This window comes from Trachurus japonicus, chromosome 4 (assembly GCF_045865225.1).
Source record: "Trachurus japonicus isolate A0001 chromosome 4, Traja_1.0".
In the NCBI taxonomy this organism is placed as follows: domain Eukaryota; kingdom Metazoa; phylum Chordata; class Actinopteri; order Carangiformes; family Carangidae; genus Trachurus; species Trachurus japonicus.
The window spans coordinates 32,657,255-32,670,989 of record NC_140910.1 but is presented as its reverse complement, the minus strand read 5'-3'; the positions used below and the strand labels follow the sequence as shown (position 1 = coordinate 32,670,989).

General features: G+C 45.6%; 1 protein-coding gene across 1 annotated transcript in view; it reads right to left on the bottom strand.

Moving 5' to 3' along the window:
- grin3bb (glutamate receptor, ionotropic, N-methyl-D-aspartate 3Bb) overlaps positions 1 to 10,568 on the bottom strand; it is a 50,806-nt gene extending 40,238 nt beyond the window's left edge. Inside the window, exon 1 of the mRNA XM_085775246.1 lies at positions 10,434 to 10,568. The gene's annotated coding sequence lies outside the window, so the exon portion shown is untranslated. The remainder of the gene's footprint in view (positions 1 to 10,433) is intronic.
- Between the last annotated feature and the right edge of the window lie 3,167 nt (positions 10,569 to 13,735).

The following is a 13,735-nucleotide window of genomic DNA, read 5'->3' as shown; positions in this document are numbered from 1 at the left end:
TCTGAGTCTCAGTCTGAGTCTAAGTATACAGGTCTTCAGGTCTGAGTCTGAAGGTCTACAGGTCTGAGTCTACAGGTCTACAAGTCTACAGGTCTGAGTCTGTGTCTGCAGGTCTACAAGTCTACAGGTCTGAGTCTGTGTCTGCAGGTCTACAAGTCTACAGGTCTGAGTCTACAGGTCTGAGTCTGCAGTTCTGAGTCTACAGGTCTGAGTGTGCAGGTGTGAGTCTGCAGGTCTACAAGTCTACAGGTCTGAGTCTACAGGTCTGAGTCTGCAGTTCTGAGTCTACAGGTCTGAGTGTGCAGGTGTGAGTCTGCAGGTCTACAAGTCTACAGGTCTGAGTCTACAGGTCTGAGTCTACAGGTCTGAGTCTACAGTTCTGAGTGTGCAGGTGTGAGTCTGCAGGTCTACAAGTCTACAGGTCTGAGTCTGTGTCTGCAGGTCTACAAGTCTACAGGTCTGAGTCTACAGGTCTACAAGTCTACAGGTCTGAGTCTACAGGTCTACAAGTCTACAGGTCTGAGTCTACAGGTCTGAGTCTACAGGTCTGAGTCTGCAGGTCTGAGTCTACAGGTCTGAGTCTGAAGGTCTACAGGTCTGAGTCTACAGGTCTGAGTCTGCAGGTCTGAGTCTACAGGTCTGAGTCTACCAGTCTACAGTTCTGAGTGTGCAGGTCTACAGGTCTGAGTCTACAGATCTGAATCTGCAGGTCTGAGTCTACAAGGCTACAGCTCTGAGTCTGCAGGTCTACAAGTCTACAGTTCTGAGTCTGAAGGTCTGAGTCTACAAGTCTAAAAGTCTAAAGGTCTGAGTCAAAGTATAGAGGTCTACAGGTCTGAGTCTGTGTCTGCAGGTCTGAGTCTGCAGGTCTACAAGTCTACAGTTCTGAGTCTGAAGGTCTGAGTCTGCAGGTCTGAGTCTACAGTTCTGAGTCTGAAGGTCTACAAGTCTGAGTCTACACGTCTACAAATTCTACAGGTCTGCAGGTCTGAGTACAGGTCCTGGTCCTGGTCCTGGTTCTCATTTGTGATGAAGCAGCTGAAGTCATTCAGGGAGTTGATGTTCAACAGACTAAATTTATATCATATATGTTGTTTGTGTGTGTGTGTGTGTGTGTGTGTGTGTGTGTGTGTGTGTGTGTTATCAGCAGTCTGTTTATCTGAGTGGAGGCTGAAGTGTCAGCAGCTAATTATCAGCTCGTTAAGTCTCCTAACGAGGGTCTTAATGAGATTCTGGGCTCAGTCTGACGTCTCCCACGGCAACATGTTTCTGTCACTGATAAAAGGTTCAAACCTCAACACTTCACACCAGCTACAACTCCCAGAATGCACTGCAGGTCACTCTGTGCTTGAAGAAGAAGAGGAACAGAGACATTTGAAGCGACTGATTAAAGTTCCACAATTACTGTACAAATGTAAAACAAGTTGGACCTGACACCACAACATTCACTTTTAATGAGAGACACTCCATTCTTTTGATCCAGTGGATCCAAGACGGAGATGGAGACGAGACGGAGATGGAGACAGAGGCCTGTCCATAACACCGGATCGTCTGGACCGCTAGTAGCCTGTAACGCCGGGGCGGAAGCACCGAGAAGCGGGGGTATTTTAATTTCGACGTCCAAATCCTCCGCTGCCGGCTCGCGCCCTGCAGCGATCGTTTCGGCGTCAATCTTGGCAGGAAGTCACACAAAGAAAGAATCCGGTCAATTTTCAAAATAAGATACCGCGATTGACAAATACGTGAGGCTAATGTGTGTACGTTTGGAGCCTATTTGTGTTTATTAATCTAACCAGAGCGCGAGAGATGAACAAACACACACACATACACTCTATTTCTTATTTGTGATGTTTTATTCTTGAAAAGGGGGGTTATGATAGCATCAGCCTACCACTAGTTGTGGTTTTAATTGCAGTTATATAAGCAAAATGTTGTCTGGGAGAGGGATACTTGTATTACATTTGGGAAAGGGTACTCAAGCCAAACAAATATGGTGTCTATTGTATGATTATAAATATTTCTTAGATAGAAAATCAGTATTGGAAAAAACGGTTTTGGCAGGTCAGACCTCCTTAAAAAACGGAAATCGGTATCGGCCAAGAATTTAGCAATCGGTGCATCTCTACCAAAGACCCCCAACACCACCAGAGACCCAATCAGGAGGAAAGTGCAACCAGCAGCAGCAGCTTCGTCTCTGATCAGTCCACCTCCATCTGCTGATGACTGATCCCTGATCAGGTCGTGGATCGTCGGTTCAGACCAAACTCTGCAACACAGCCGCCTGTGTAACTCCATGTTATGTAACCACCAGGAAACCAAACCTCATTCATATTTTCAAAGGTTTTATCAGCTCGTTCCACAGTGAACGACAGGCGGCTTCGCACCGAACCTCATTTACATGTTTTACAGAGTAAACACAGAACACAGCAGCTAAACAACCAGGGGCCAAAGTCATATTTACATTCATATTCACTCTTCTATTCGCGCAAACGCCTGAGCAGGTACGACGACGACGATAACGACATCACGTGACCTCATCCTGTCAGCGTCACCTCTGACAAACGTCACTCAGATTCTGTCATGATAATAAGTGTGTGTGAGTGTGTGTATGTGTCTGGCTATGAGTGTGGTTATTAGAGGAGGATGATTGTTATCTGTGTATTGTATGTGTATGTCTTTGAATGTGTGATGAGAGTGAGAGAGAGTGTATGTGCTGTTAGTCCCTATTGTGCACTTTATGATTTGGCGCTCCTGTTTCCCTGCTTTTATTAGTGCATTCTGTCAATATTTTTTAAATATTATGGTTATTATGTCCTATTTCAATTCATCTTAATATTGTATCTGTTTAGCACTTTACCTGCCCAGGGACTACAGGCGGAAATTAGCAATTGTTGCTATAACCTGGCTCAAAGCATCTCTTCTTGTTTTACAAGATTAATGTTTTTTGTGCATTGTCCCTGTTTTAAATAAATATATTCATTCATTCATTCATTCATTCATAATACAGGAATTATAGCAAACAAATAAATTTAAAAAAGCAAACAGACACAGATTCAGAGGAGTCATGTGATCTCCACTCACAGTCACAGACGATTTAGCAGCTGGAATAAAAATCTGTCATTGACCTGATGTGAGAAATCTGCTGAGTAAACATCAAACAGCAGCGAATCTCTGAGTCTCTGAGCAGATGTTGGAGAATCTCCACCTGAGAATCTCTGAAGTCATCAACAACAACAACACCAGCAGCACAATCAGCTGTTTATTTGTTGTTAACACATAGTAAACTATGTAGATTCTGTTTGGATAAAAAAACACAGGAGGGCGAAATGAGCCGATAAAATATGGATTAAATAAAGAGAAGCAGGAAGCAGAACAAATGATAATCAGACCGTTAGAGGGAAAATACACAAACACCAACAACAGAGGGAAAGGATGTTTATCTCTTCATCATCATCATCATCATCACCATCATCCTGCGTCTTCCTCTCGTCTCTGTGTTTTTGTGTCTTTTAAAATGTGGCTGCAGCTAGGAATTGTGGGACGGCATTAAACATTATCTGCCTGCCGTCCGTTGAGCTTCCAGCGCTGGAGGAGATAAGTGAAGACGAAGAAGAAGAGGAAGCACTGAAGCACTGAAGCCCCCCTTACCCCCCCCCCCCCCCTCATACACACAAAACCAACTCAAGTTCACAGTTTCACAAGCTGTGTTGTAAATCTCCCCCTATCACGGATGTAGTGCACTAACTATATAGTGTGTTCGCCATTTTGTAGTGTTGTTCGAATTCTCCGTGATTAATTTCATCCACAATGACAAAACACCCACAATGCACCGCAAAATTGAGTGAACAAGCGATGTAGACTACTTTCTACTCCTGTATCACACAATGCAATGCGGTCGTATTTTAATTAGCATGTTAGCTACGATTTCGATACGATATTTAGCCTACCAATAAACTCCTCAGACGTATTTGCCTTTGCTCCGTTTGGGCAGCAGCATCCCAACAACAACAGGCAGCATTAAATCAATCTGATAAAGAAACTGTAGTAGAATATGTAGTAAATACGATCTTACAAGCTAAGCTAGTAGCCACGGCTCACACGTGAGCTGTTACGGCCAAGGGGGCAGTTGTCGGTCTGAGAAGTGAAGTCACTTCTGCGTTCAAAAAACTGCAATCCCCCCGGTTTCCTCTGGGGGCTGGTGTCAGAAAGCAGCATTCTCCATAGACCCCCATGTTAAAATCGCCGACTTTACATCCTCAATAAACATGATCAAAGCCTGGTGTCAGAACGTTTTTTGGTCTCAATCAATAGTTTCTACCCCCGCACACACTCTGAGGGGGGTGAATTTTTTTTTAACTCTACAGTTTTACTGTTATTAGGTTAAAATTCTGGCCAATTAGGGCGCGGAAACGTTGAGTGACAGGTCCGAGCAGCTCCGTGGACAGCTGCTTCGAGGCCAGTGGGCGGGTTCTCGGCCGGCCAATCCAACATGGCGCTGTCCAGGCCGCCATATTTGAGTCACAAAAACAACTCCCCAAAACCAATGGGTGACGTCACGGACGCTACGTCCATTCTTTTTACAGTCTATGGTTACGGCTCACGGTCGGGACACACAACAGTATAGTTGACCAAACCAAACTAACGATATTTCAACAGTTCATTGTCCGAGAAACACAACCACACAGAATCACATCCTCAAATGTTCCCACAAGTGTCTGGTTTTTCTTATTTTACTTTTATGTGTCCGGTTTGTTTACATGATTCTCAGCACGTCTGCTTCCATCACAGCAACACCTTCAGAAATGTATGTGTGTATGATGTAGTCAATAGATCATATACACGATGTAGGGGATAGGGAGGGAGGGGATGAGTGGATGATTTCGAACACATTTCGAACATTTCGAGCTTTAGCCTGAAGCACCTCCACCTGCCGCCTCAGACCCCCCCCCCACCACCACCACCACCACCTTAACGGGAGACAAAGGTCATGTTTTGCTTCCACTGACATTGTAAATACAAACTAGCACCTGTGCATATGTATGAATGTGGATGAGTCTGTATTGTTGAGTTTGTATTGATGTGCTGTTGTGGATGAGCTTGTATTATTATTATTATTGTTCTTGGTGGACTGCCGAACAGAATTGCCCTCTGGGATTAATAAAGTTGATCAAATCAAATCAAATCAAACCTTCAGTTTAATCTGCTGCAGCCTGAAGCCTCTGCCGCCCTGCAACTGAAACTGGGCCACAAGGAGAAAAGACCCCCCCCCAACCCCACACACACCCTCCATCCTTTGTCTGTGTGTGTGTGTGTGTGTGTGTGTGTGTGTGTGTGTGTGTGTGCTGAGCAGCTGAAGTTGCTGCCGACAGCAGACTGAGGATCGACTGTGACTCTGCTGCTTCATCCTGTGACACAGTGATAATCCTCCTCTGATCTGTGACTGAGTGTCGCCCAACCTCGACCTGAACACACACACACACACACACACACACACACATACACAACCGCTGTTTATCATCACACTTCCTGTTCCATGCAACCGACTGCGACCTCCTGCAAGGAGACATGGGAACAGAAACTTAAAAATCTGTGTGTGTCCGTCCATTAGGAAGCAGCTGATTGATCCGTTGTGTAAAGTAGCTCCTGATGCCAACGACAACTCACTGCTGCATCGCCACCGATATGATGACATCATCAGACAGCATCAACTGTCACCTGTGTGTGTGTGTGTGTGTGTGCATATCGCCTGTGCATATTCTCATTTGTCCAGGTCATAGTATCTCAAAGGAATTCTAAATGGAAAGCAACTGGACTTGGTTATTTGTCCAGGAAGACGTTTCACCTCTCCTCCTTGATGAAGCCTCTTGGATGAGAGGTGAAACCTTAGAACCCAATATTGTTGTACCTCTCAATCACAGTTCTGTTACTTTATCGAGGACCAAGAATATGGAATTTATTACCTGTAGGCCTACATTTTTTTGATTTATCTTTACAACAGTTTAGGACTCAGAGCACTAAAGTCTCTCCTGCTAACCAGTCAATACTTTCCACATGGTCTGCCTATCTAAACTGGGATTATTTTATATTTCTTATCATGTGTTTATCAAGCTTTTTGTATTTCATTGTACAATGTTAAATCATGTTAAACCATGTTTGTATTTATTATGTATGAACGACTTTTGTACCTCACAAATGTAGCTATGCTCATTAGCTTAGAACTGTAGTCGGAGAATGCCGCCCTACAAGCCCCTGGAGGGTTTTTTGGCATTTCCCCTTCACATTGTTTTGGATTTTATATGTTATATCATTTTGAACTTCCTAGACAAATAACCAAGTCCAGTTGCTTTCGATTTAGAATTCCTTTGAGATGTGTGCATATCAGTTCACTCATCAACAAAGGCTTTTACTGTCCCACAGGAAGAGCTCACACTCTCAGAAGAGTGTGGTCAAAGATGTGACAAGAACTAAATAAACCAAAAAGATGCTGATCATCACATAATTTATTGTCCCCGAGGGGAAATTCATTTTCACAGTTCTGTTCCAGACAAAGACACCAACACACGTGCAGCACCAGAAAAAAATAGGCCTACTGTACATACATATATATACAAATAAACTAAAACCATGACATCTACCGCCTGCTGTTTAGAGCTGTAATGGCAGAGGGGATGAAGCTTTTGCAGAAGAGGGTTGTTCTGCAGGACAGTTGTCTGAACCTACGACCAGAGGGGAGGAGGGTAAAGTATGAATGTAGATATCATGAAACCGAAGAAGAGGAGGAGGAGGGAGAGGAAGATGAAGAAGAAGCAGAAGGTGAGAAAGAGGAAGAGGAAAGGGAAGAAGAAAAAGAAAACGAGGAGGAGGAAGAGGAGGACTTGTTTAAATTGATTTAACGAGAAAAGATCATTTTAAGCAGCAGAGTTTTACAGTGTGAAGTCTAAAGTCCAGGTTTGACGTCATGACCGGATGTTGATTAATGATCAGTTTTAGTTATTTAACAACAAAAAGACCCCAAAATCAACCTAATTATCAACAGTCAGCTGTCAGTGAAACCTCAGAACAGCTGATCTGATCATCTAAGATCATCTAATCAATAACTGTCTGTCAGCCAATAACAAGTCTTTCATCTCCCGGAGGCTTTCATGCATTTTTCTTACTATATAATAATAACAACCCTCACTCACACACACACACACACACACACAGCCTCGGTATGAACACAAACGCGGCGGGAAACCGGAGTTACGGGGTTTCCTCTTGGCTGCGTTTGATTTGCTGCAGCTGAGAAAAGAAAGCTCGTATCTGCGGAGGGAACTGGGTTTGTAACATTTCTACAGACAGACGGAGATACGAGGGTTTCATCCCACTCTGACCTCATTGTGGTGGAGGGGTTTTTCTTCCTTTTCTTTTCCTGATCTGGACCAGAACCAGAACCAGACCCAGACCCAGAACCACAGAGGTCAAACAGCTCAGAGAACCACATGAACTAGATCCAGAAACACAGAGGAGGTTACTTAAGCAATATCACGACAGGCCGTGGTATATGCTCATTATACCACGGCTAAGGGGCGTTGTTCGGCCCGACGCGAAACGGTTACCAATAATGACAATATGAAAGAGGAATACGCAATCAATTTCATGTACGGTAGTTTTATTCAACCAGAAATACATATTATCCAATAAAATAGCCTCACTGTGAAAAAACTGTTCCCACCTCTCCAGACGTTAGCTCCAAGTAGCTCTGCATCTGGTCTTTTCCTCTGTCACTGCTCAGTCCCCTCTACCGTTGTTAACCCTCTGGAAGTGAAAGTTCACCTTCAACATGTCAATTCAACTACTTTAGTCCGTTTTTTAACACTGTAAAAACATCAACTGTCTTTTGCTATGGACTGCAACAGTCCGTTGTCATGGATACATGACAACAACTTCCATTCACACCAGTCATACGTGCCTGAGGCGGAGTGATATCCTACGCTGTGATAAGGCTTTAGAATAGTAGCCGTGGTATATGCTCATTATACCACGGTTAACAACCAATCAGATCGCCGGATTTCACCTTTACGTTTTATAAACAACAAGAACCAGAACCAGAACCAAGAACCAAGGACTCAGAACCAGACTGCAAAATCGCAGGAATCAAGAACTGAAGACCCAGAAAACTCAATTATAAGAACCCAGAACCAGAACCTTTCATCCAGAACCCAAATATCAGGAAATAATAAACCAGAGCTACAGGAACCAGAACCAGAGGAGACATCAGACCTTCATCTACCCAGAACCAGAACCAGAACCAGAACCCTGAAACCAAAATGCACAACCGAAAATACATTTTTAAAAAAAACCCAGAGCAGCAGGAACCCAAACTACACAAACCCAGAACCGAAATCGATTTTAAACACACATTTGCAAGGCTAAGCTTAAAACAAATGTGTATTTCTGTTGCAGGTGTAAAAGTAGCTATGGCATTCACAAAGCAAGGAACTGAAAAGTTGTACAAGTATGTCTCAGTTTAAGAAAATGTTTAAAAAAGAAAAGATAAATGTCTACAAAAAAGAAGAAGGAGAAAGAGAAAAAGAAGGAAAAAAAAGAAAAAGATAGATAGATGAGTGGTGTCCACTGCTATTTGTTTGTTTGTTTTTTTTGTCATTACTATGTTTCATCATCTTTAATATTTTGAAACAGAGAATAATATTGGTGTTGAAGTAAGCCAATGAAATTTGTAACAACAGAGAGGGGCAGGTACTATAAGTTTTTTCTTCATCCTGCTCCTTTTCGTTCATGGTGAAAATGTGAACACAATGTTTATGTGCAAACATGTGAGAACCATGAATGAAATAAATCAAAATGAAATGAAACCAGAACCAGAACCAGAAACACAGAGGTTACACAACCCAGAACCAGAACCAAGGACTTAGAACCAGAACCAGACTGCAGAATCCCAGGAATCAAGAACTGAAGACCCAGAACCAGAACCTTTCACTCAGAATAAATAATAAACCAGAGCTACAGGGGAACCCACTGTGGACCACCTGGAACCAGAACCAGAGGACACAACAAGAAACAACTCATCTACACAGAATCCAGAACCAGAACCAGAACCAGAACCCTGAAACCTGAAACCTACACTCAGAAATCAGAGCAACACAACACAAAATGCCCAAAATGCACAACCGAAAATAAATAAAAACCACAGAGCTTTTAGGAACCCAAACTACACAAACCCAGAACCAGAACCAGAACCAAGCACCAGAATGCAGACAATACAATCCCATCAGGAATCAAGAACTCAAGACCCAGAAAACAGAATTATAACCAGAACCAGAACCTTTCATCCAGAATAAATATTAAACCAGAGCTACAGGAACCAGAACCAGAACCAGAACCAGAGGACACAGCCAGAAACATCACTGTTGCATCACTGTCCCAATTCAATAAATAAAGAAATAAAGAAAGAGACCGTCATCTACACAGAATCCAGAACCAGAACCAGAACCAGAACCCTGAAACCTGCACTCAGAAATCAGAGCAACACAACACAGAACCCAAAATGCACAACCGAAAATACTTCTACTTTTTTTTAAAAAGACACAGAGCCTTAGGAAGACAAACTACACAAACCCAGAACCAGAACCAGACACAAGCACAATCAGGACCCAGAACCAGAACCAAGAACCAGAACCAGAGGACACAACAGACCTTCATCTACACAGAACCAGAACCAGAACCCTGAAACCTGCAGAAATCAGAGCAACACATCACAACCTGCACCTAGAACCCAAAATGCACAACCGAAAATACATTAAAAAAAAAGACACAGAGCCTAAGAAGACAAACTACACAGAACCAGAACCAGGACCCCAGGAAGAGTAGCTGTTGCAGTAGTAACAGGGGATCCAAATAAACAAATAAACCAGACACAAGCACTCAGGACCAGAACCAAGAACCAAGGACTCAGAACCAGACTGCAGAATCCCAGGAATCAAGAACTGAAGACCCAGAAAACAGAACTGAGAATAACCAGAACCAGAACCAGAACCCTGAAACCAGAAACCTGCACTCAGAAATCAGAGCAACACATCACAGAACTCAAAATGCACAACCGAAAATAAATAAAAACCTAAAAAGCTTTTAGGAACCCAAACTACACAAAACCAGAACCAGAACCAGACACAAGCACAATCAGGACTCAGAACCAGAACCAGATCACTCTACCGAACCGGTCTGAGCCGCTTCCTCTCTGTCTCTGTCTCACAGAAGTCCAGACTCCACAACCAGGTCAAGGTCAAACCACCAACCTCTGCCCCAGACCGGGTCAGACCGGGTCAGACCGGTGCTTCTGAACCGCGTCCGTGCGTCGTTGCTCTGGTAACGCATGCACGTGCAGTTTCTGTTACTGGAGGGGGGTAAAGAAGAAGTGACCACCAGCACCGTACCTGCACGCGCAGCGGCTCCCCGCGCTGGATGACGCTGAGCACCGGGATCTCCAGCACCGAGGCCAGGAGGTCCACCTGCAGCAGCTCCTCGCGGCTCTGCGGGAAGGCCAGCCACGCGGACACTCCCCGCGCCACCACGCCCTGCTGGCACGCGCACCGGAACACCGACTCCGGGTCCGCGGCGGCCGGCTGCCTAGCAACCAGCTCCAAGCTCAGGTTGTACGGGAGGAAATTGTCCCGCTCCAAATCCACATCCTGGTCCAGGTCCAGGTCCAGATCCCGGTCCCGGTCCCGGTCCCGGTTCAGAGCTGCGGCCGCGCGGGTCAGCGCCGCTTGGACCTGCGCTCGCGCCGCCCGCTGCGCCGGCACGAGCGCACCGACGCGCACCGTGTGTCCGATCTGCGCCAGGACGCGGCACGGCTGCGGGTGGAGGAGGCACGGCGGCGCGAGGAGGAGCTGCAGCTGCACGAGGAGGAAGAGTCGGAGCAGGAGCAGAGTCCGGGACCAGGAGGAGGAAGAGGAGGAGGAGGAGGAAGAAGAGGAGGAGGAAGAAGAGGAGGTGAAAGACATCCTGCTGCTGCCGCGCGCTCAGCATCGCTCTGCTCCGCTGCTCCGCTGCTGACTCCTGCTGCTGCTGCTGCTGCTCCGAAACACCGAGAAGCTGCTGCTGCCGCGGAGAGGAGGAGGAGGAGGAGGAGGAGGAGGAGGAGGAGGCTGCCGCTGCTGCTGCTGCTGAGGAGGGACTGAGGGGGAGGAGGAGGAGGAGGAGAGGAGGAGGCGGCGTCCCAAATACAGGAGGTGGAAGAAGAGGGGAAGACTTTGAAGTGAGGGAGGAGAGGGGAGGGAGGGGAGCAGGGTGGAAGGAGAGGAGGTGCTAAAAGGAGGAGGAGGAGGAGGAGGAGGAGGGGTGAGGAGGTGTAGAGAGAAAGGAGATGAGGAGCAGAGCAGGAGGAGGTGAAGAAGAGTTTTTTTTAAAGTGAGAGGGGGAGAAAAGAGGAGTCAGACAGAGAGGAGGAGGAGGATGAAGAGGAGAAGGATGAAGAGGAGAGAGGAGGCGGAGAGGGAGGAGGAGGAGGAGGATGAAGAGGAGGAGAGAGGAGGAGGATGAAGAGGAGGAGAGAGGAGGAGGAGGATGAAGAGGAGGAGAGAGGAGGAGGAGGAGGATGAAGAGGAGGAGAGAGGAGGAGGAGGATGAAGAGGAGGAGAGAGGAGGAGGAGGATGAAGAGGAGGAGGTGGCGTCCCAAATACAGGAGGTGGAAGAAGAGAGGAAGACTTTGAAATGAGGGGGGGGGGAGGAGGTGCTAAAAGGAGGAGAAGGGGTGAGGAGGTGTAGAGAGAAACGAAAGAGGAGCAGAGCAGGAGGAGGTGAAGAAGAGTTTTTTTTTTAAAGTGAGAGGGGAGAAAAGAGGAGGAGGAGGTGTCAGACAGAGGAGAGGAGGAGGAGGAGGAGGAGGAGCAGAGCTGGTGCTGAGAGGAGGTGTTCAATTCTCCTTCTCTCTTTTTTGATTTCCTTTTGTTAAATATTTACTGATCGATCCATATTCCATCATTTATTGATCGATGTTTTTCCAGTCGTGTGAGTTAAACTTTTATTTTGTGAAACTGGGGGAATATTCCTCTGCCTTTCAGAATAAAAGCATAGCTACAGCTGTTAGTTATGTAACCGTCAGTGCAATAACAAACCGATCACATCTCAATGATCCTGATCGGTCTAAACTTACTGCATCATCTTCACATATATAAGCTTATCAATATTATTATAATATAATATATATATATAACTGGTCACATGACTGGTCAGAAATTTAGCCGGTTCGTCTGTGAAGGGCAATCAGGTCGTCACGGAGACGAGCAGTTTTTAAACACAGCTCCGTCACCATGGTTACATCACATCAGAGCGTCATCACCTGGTGTCAGTCTGACCAGCTGACCCGTGACCTGCTCGAGTCGTCTGCACCAAGAAAATTCACTTAAGAGGAATTGTTAAAGGGACAACGAGGAGTTTTGGGAAAGTGAAGTGTTTTCACTCTACATTTATGAGCCTCCGCACCGTGAAATTCTTTGACCGGTGCAAGACAGACTCATGTTTTCATTCATCAAGAATTAAAGTCAGAGGTTGGAAGACGATCACATACCGTTGTAGTTCCGACCATGGGCGCCGATTTATGTTTTTGCCTGTGGGTGTGCGCGCGTTGGAGTGGGGGGGTGCACACCATGGATGTATTATATTATAGATCCATGGTGTGTGCCATTATTATTATTAATTTATTAATTATTAATAAATTATAGCCTACTGCACAACTGAAAATATTGTAGCGACCCCGCAGTAATGTTGTTGTTACGATGTTTAAGTTCTGTGATTTCTGACTGACTGTGAATGTGTACAGGCAGGTAGCGTGTGGTTGGATGAGAAACTGCGGGGCCGGGTGAGTGTGAGGAAGACAGAGTCGTGTGTGTGTGTGTGTGTAGGTGAGTGAGGAGGAGCAGAGGAAGAAGTGAGAGCTGTCAGATAAGTTTGCGTTATGTTGTTGTAATTACGTCGGGTTTATATCAATAACAATGTGTGCTTAACATGGACGTCAGACGCGAAATAGCTGCGGAGCGGAGCCAGTTTAATTTCGGTGCCGTTAACAGATTGTGCCAAATGCGCCAGAGCGCACACCTCTGTGCCAGGCTCGCGCTCTGCGGCTATTTGTGTTTATTCATTTTACAGTAACAGCGCGCAAGAGATCAATACACACATTCACACTGGCTACGCACACATACAGGCTACACATGATACACAGACACACAGCTGAGGGGCCGAGGCCCGGCGCGGAGAAATGCACATCTGGTGGCGTGCCCCCAGTGGGTGCTCAACCTGGCCAGTGGGTGCTTGTGCCCCAGAGCACCCACGGAATCGGCGCCTATGGTTCCGACCATAAACGGAGATTCGGCGGCGTTATTCTCATGACTCGAAAGTAAAGAAACGCTGGTCGGCTCGACCAGCGTTTCCACCACCACTAATAATAACAAAATAACCATAGAGACAAAACCATAGATTTATCTAAAATGGACCATTAACAAGTGGTAACGTAGATTCATCCACATTAATATGAGACTCTTTTATTGTCGTGGAATTTTTCGTTCTGTCGATGGAGAAACTCCTCATTGTCCCTTTAAGGTGGAAATACTACAGAGTTAAGGTGGTAGTTCTTCTTTAAGGTTAGTAGCAGTTAGAGGTGGGTGGAGTTAGTTCATGACGGTTGTTCAGGGTTAAAGGTTTGATCTCAGTTAACGACATAAACAGCAGACAGGTGTG